The 6,347-nt window shown below is 40.4% G+C and overlaps 1 long non-coding RNA gene across 1 annotated transcript; it reads right to left on the bottom strand.

Annotated features, from left to right (window-relative positions):
* Positions 1-73: 73 nt before the first annotated feature.
* On the bottom strand, positions 74-4,066 carry LOC118576438. The gene is made up of 3 exons (XR_004943944.1): positions 3,767-4,066; positions 2,822-2,846; positions 74-180 (listed from the first exon to the last, which is right to left on the bottom strand). It is a non-coding gene; the product is annotated as an uncharacterized LOC118576438 (long non-coding RNA).
* Between the last annotated feature and the right edge of the window lie 2,281 nt (positions 4,067-6,347).

The raw sequence follows: 6,347 nt of genomic DNA, 5'->3' as shown, positions 1-6,347 counted from the left end.
ATTCATACAATGATGATTCACAACTACCATAAATCAGCCAAAGAAATTAATGCATTTCAACAGTACCTTCCGTTTCACTTTGTGGAACATCTGTGGAAGTGTCTGCCCGGACTTGCAGTATTTCAGCATTCTCAGGAGCAACCACGTGCTCCTGAGTGTTCTTTCCCAAGACGTTGGACCCTAGGAGAGCATTAACAGCAAAGACAGTTATGTCAGTTTCGTGGAGGAAAATAGAGGAAACCAGTCTGTTTTAGTACATCCATGTCATGCCCATTCTCCAGGCACTGTGATCAGAGTCTCTGTGGTCTTTCAGGAGGATCATTGAGTGCACTGCACACTCCAGGATGCACTGTATTGATGGTTTAGGCAAGTCCTAAATTCATGTCAATGTGATGGTGTTAAAAGAAGAGCAACATGACTGTTAAGTTTGCTACTACCTGATAAACAGTGTCCATGTCTCTCTTAGAGTCCCATAAATATGGTAAACTTTACAAGCTCCCTCCTTTCTGAGTAGTGTTTACTAGAGGGCTATATACTGTGAGACTTCTCAGTCTAAAACATATGAATATACATATCCATATATATATCCATCCATCAATATACACACACATGCATGCTTACACACACACACACACACACACACACACACACACACACACACACACACAGATTGCCCTCAAATAAATGTCCATATACTCTGTGGTATCTGTTATTGAACAGTCAGCCACACTTGAGAGAATCCAGGTAGCATGAGGTTGTGTTGGTTACTCTTGCTCCAACAGTAGAGAATGTATTTATTTTCACTGTTTACCCTCACTGTTTACATGAGAAACTATAGAAGTTCCCTAGCTTAGTAGAAATATATGATCTTCCTCCAATATTTTCAACCTACCTAGTGCCTCTCAATTAGTGATTCTCTGGTTAGTGGACCACATTGAGAGGTGAACAAGACTTCCATATTTTCTAGAGATGCTCAGATTGAAAGTCACTCAGAGCCAAGTTGTCACATGATGGCTGGGATGAATAGGAACTCCCCTTCCACTAGCCATGCCCAGATATGTCCTCATCACGAACTGACAAGAACAGTAGCCAGGTGCATTGGTAATATAATAAACAGTGCCTGTACACATCACTTTCTAGGTGACATCCTCACTGACCATCTGCACAGCCTTTATTAATTCTGGCTAAGGTAGGGGTAATGACTACAGGAGCATTGAGAACATACTATACTTGTTCATGCCTTTCTCACCAAAGTCCTATCTTCTCTATATTGCCATTTCTTTTTTCCAGAGCAGATCTGTATTCTAATCTAGCCTGAAATTTCTACAGCAAAGAATGAACTTATGTCTCTCCTTCTTCTACTTCTCAAGGACAAGGACTAATAAGACTGAGACATCCTGGACACATCTGGAGCAGAATTAGGAGTCAAACTCTGGGTTACATCAGCAAACTCCATGGTTATGCTAATCATGTACTGAGGCAACTGGGCCAGAAGCTCCAGTCCATATTAGCACACTAGCTTTTCTTAATACAAACTACAATAGAGTAAAGTAATGAAAGTGTAAACACACTGTGCATAAAATACTTTTGAAATGATGTTCCTGAGTCATATGTCCTTCACTGCTGAATATGTCTGAGTGGTCACACTGAAAACAAGGACCAATCACCACTGGGAAGACAACTCCTGGAGCGTAATAAAGTGTACCCCATTTTTAAATATATAGTCTCACTGAGTATGGTAGTGAACTCCTTTTATAACAGTTCTCTGTAGGCACATGCAGGCAGAACTGTGTGATAGCCAAGTCAGAAAGGTAAGTATGTAGCTAGTTCCAGGAGAGCCATGGATACATAGTGAGATCCTGTCTCAAAACAAACAAACTAACAAACAAGCAAACAAAAACAAAACACTATACTGTCCAAAAAGTCAGACATCACAGATCAACATCCAGGTGGAGACTGGAGTTCTTAGTGGACACTGTGCCCCAATTGTGTTGCTTTTTGCATCCACACTAATATTGTTAAACACCTTAAAGCTTTTCAGGTTCTCCTGGAAGGAGCCAACCAAGTCTAGCACAAACCCAGTTCACACACATCTATTCTCTCAATGTAGTGGTGAGCAGAGAATCTGTGATCTACATCACAACCTGGCTGTTTGCTCTCACCCTTGCTAATGTGTATAGGCAGGGTATTAAATGCAGTTGTTGCACTGCATATGTAAAGGTCCTCATCACTTATTCTGGGCCTTGGTTTATTTATCTGTTTATGAAAACACAAATCAACCCATTACATATGGCTGTGCTGAGCTTTAAACACATTGTAATAGGTAAATTATGAACACTAATTTTTTCTCAAGGAATTTACAATTTTAATATAAACCAGCTGACATTCATCCCCAAAGGCTCATTTCTAGTTAAAATTTAAAAAAAAAAGTTTTAAAAAAAGTCTCCCAGAACAAGAATGGAGCCTGTGCTAGGTCCTCCATGGTTGACTTACGGCCAGCTGACACAGGGGCTCAAGTCCTTATTATTTTCTTTTTCCCAACAGTTTTCCTGAAAATTGGGTTCAGTGACATGGACATTTGTCTAGATAAAACAAATGTAAACATAGCCTGGTGCACAAAATCCCAGGTCACAGCTAGATGTAGCAACTGTAGACACAGAACTATTCTTTCTTACTTGAGCAATCACTTTTTTTGGAAATCAAACTCCCAACTGTCAACTGAAGAATGTGTTTTGCTTACTGTGGTGCACTAGACAGAAGACAACCAGTACTCACACAATTCACATCTAAAACATGTCTTCAGGGACTCCAGAATACATACCATGTCTGTGTTTTTCAGGGTCCACCTGCAACATACAGTAAAGAAAACACTTTGAGACTCAGATTATGGTGAGTTCTGTTTGCACAACACTTTGGTTCACCTGTTTGCTGGACATTATTACACCAAGGATTGCCAAGCCCTTGGGTGGAAGATTCTGGATTAGTATGTTATGTGATACTGACAGAATATCGCAGGATGTCTCCTTTGTGACAAACACTAGTCTGTTTTTCACTTTTGCTGACTAGAGGCCACATCAGGTATCCCTATGTGTTTTGCCTCCACTGATGGTCAGCTACGATAAATCATGACATGACAGAGCAACTCTTATCTATATGTGATTACTATGATTTATTTATTTGTTTGAAACTAGACTTAATCTTTATTGAGCACTTATTATGTGCCAGGACAGATTAATATCTTTTAATATTATAAGGCAATTAAGTAAATATTGTTATTGCTACTTTATTGAGGAAGGTAATGTAGACACAGAAAGGATAAGTTTGCCCAAGGTCACAGAGCCAAGAACTCCCAGTGTTTCCAGACAGGAAGCTTGAAGCTCAGAGCTCAAGTTGTCATACCACCGGCTTCCTTTGTAGAGTCCCTCTGTGGCCCCTGTGTTGGAATTCCTGGTCACTGTCCCCCACAACCCCAGCTACATGACCGAGCATGCGCTGCCAAAATAATTAGTCATTCCAAGGCTTTACATCCTATGTAATCCATGCGCGGCATGATCCCGAAATTTAGGAACAGTGTGATTAGGCAATCTATGCACGTGGGTGGCATAGCTACATATGTGCATGCGCAGGGGAATCCATAAAAAGCTAATCAGAGATTCCTCCCCGCTTCCCTGCTCCCCCCACCCCATGTCTTCCATAGGCCTAAGCACATTCCCTTGTCTCTCCTTCCCTAATAAACTCTGATAGTGGGTTTTGTGGTGCCTCGTACCTTTTCCCACACGGTAACAGTGCCGCTTAATAACACTGGCAAAAGCCCAACACCATGTGCTCTTTTGCTCTCCTGGACAACTGCCGCCCGGTTCTCCCGCACTGGGGTTTGCTCTGGATGGGTGTTAGTTCAAAAGCGGCCTCAGCTTCCATACCGGCCTGATGGGGCGTCAGATGTGAAAGGACACATCTTGTTTGGATGCCTTGGGGGTCGTTCTCGTCTAGGCACACAGTCCAGGATGCCAGCAGCATCTTAGAAAATACCTAGCGTCTAGGACAGGGCGAGGCCTAAGGAGGGAGAGGCCAGGACTTTCTGACTCCTTGATATTTCTTCTCAGATTTTTTCCTCCAATTTATTCTCTCTGCCTTCCAGCCCTGCATATGCTCTCTCCTGCCTAGCTGTTGGACATTCAGCTCTTTATTAGACCAATCAGGTGTTTTATGGAGATAAAGTAACACAGCTTCACAGAGTTAAACAAATACAACATAAAATAATGCAACACATCTTGCATCATTAAATAAATATTACACAGCATAAACAAATGTAACACATCCCAAGCTAATATTCCACAACACATCAGGTCTTGCATTTCTTTCAGTCTGCAGAGATAGTCCTGCTGTGGAGTAATCCTTCTGTATACTATGAAGATTTGTCTCTGTGATTGGTTTAATAAAGAAATGACTGGCCAATAGCTGAACAGGATAAGCTTAGGTAGAGAAGCCAAACTGAGAATGCTGGGAAAAGAAAGGGTGGACTTAGGATTTGCCAGCCAGATGCAGAGAGCAGGAGATGAATGTGACATGCTAGTAAAGCAAGAGCATAAATAAGGAATATGTGTAACTTAAAATGTAAGAGCTAGTTAGTAATAAGCCTGAGCTATTGGCTGAGCATTTATAAGTAACCTTAAGTCTCCCTGTTGATTATTTGGGATCAGGCAGTTGGGAGAGGAAAACTCTGCCTACAAAGGGCACCCAGCTTCCAGGTCCATGTTCATCCACATAAAGCCTGAGCAAGCTTTTAAAAAGGTTCTAAACATACAGAAATGGAGCCAGATATGACTTCCTAGTCTTGTATCTCTCATACCTGCTGCAGTACAGAGACAAATCTCCTGGCAACTGCCAGCACACCATGAGCTAAGCCACATGGTAGGTTCCCATCACATTGGACATGGTGCAGAGAGATATCTCCCAGCAGCATACTGCATGGCAGGTGTTTAGGGTTTTTGCAGCTAGTAAAGGTTACAGATATACAGTAAAGACAGATTCAGATGAAAAAGACTTCTAAATGGGTAGCAGCATTTTTTAAAATGTGCATAAGTTTGTGATAGAAAAGATAAAGTGTAGAGAAAGTCCTTTAAAAAGGAATGGAGTAATTTAGAGAGTATGGATCCTATATGCTATTGTGTTGTGTTTCAATTTTGCTGCTAAGAGACACTGAATTATGGAAACTGCTATATCCAACCAACTTACATATTTTAAAATTATCTTGACTTCAAATTTTAAGTCAAAAGTTATGTTACTTTGTGGGGAAAGTAATGCTTTTATTTCCACAGGAAATGACAGACTGTGGATTCATTCCAGATTAAAGACAATCAGGTTTGATCAAGGAAGACCCATGAAGTCTTTACTGCAGACATGAAGAAATAAACCAAAAAGAACAAAACACATGATGTATAATTTACCTGCTCAAATGCATAACAAAAAATAATCTTTGGCTGACTTGTGTACAATGTACAATCTATATTTATATTGATAGAGATATGAGTGTTACCTTTAAAAATCTATTAATTTTCTGAACAAGGGAAACAGATATCAATAAAAATGGATGGACCAAGGTGATCTACCATGCAAAACAGCTTCAAGGCTGCTGACTAAAATGATCCAGACTCACAGAATACTCTAGCCAAGACTTAACAATTATCCTGATTTTCTCAAAGTTCCCTCAAAGATTAACAGTGCCCCTAGAAAACAGGAAGCAGTCTAGTGAAAACACCATCCACATTCCCAAAATATTGGCTATGGATATTTGTTATAATTTAGGGGGTTGGGTACAAGTTGTTATTGGTAATGGTCAGAAAAAAAAAGCTGAACAAAGGAGATTAGATTCAAGGATTTCTTTCTGAAAAAAAGGGGGAGGATATAAAACTAATAGAATAAAAGGATAAATAATGAATCTATTTTTATTTTTTATGTTTGCTATAGGATTTTATTATTGACTTTAAAAGAAGGATTAAATGTTTTTCTATATGTGTGCATGTATGTAGTTAGAGTTTTCCTGCCTGGCCCTGTCAGGACAAATCTCTCTTACCCGCCAGTCCCACAGTCGCTCAGACCCAACCAAGAAAGCACACAAAAACTTATATTGCTACAAACTGTATGGCCGTGGCAGGGTGCTTGTTATCTACCTTTTCTATCTTAAATTAACCCATTTCTGTTAGTCTATACTTTGCCACATGGCTTGTGGCTTACCGGTGTCTTTACATGTTGCTTTTCATGGCAGCGGCTGGCGGTGTCTCTCTCCAACCTTCTACTTCCCAGAATTCTCTTCTCTCTTGTCCCACCTATACTTCCTGCCTGGCCAC

This window comes from Onychomys torridus, unplaced genomic scaffold, assembly GCF_903995425.1.
Source record: "Onychomys torridus unplaced genomic scaffold, mOncTor1.1, whole genome shotgun sequence".
In the NCBI taxonomy this organism is placed as follows: Eukaryota; Metazoa; Chordata; class Mammalia; order Rodentia; family Cricetidae; genus Onychomys; species Onychomys torridus.
The sequence above is the reverse complement of the archived record's forward strand: the minus strand, read 5'-3'. Positions and strand labels throughout refer to the sequence as shown.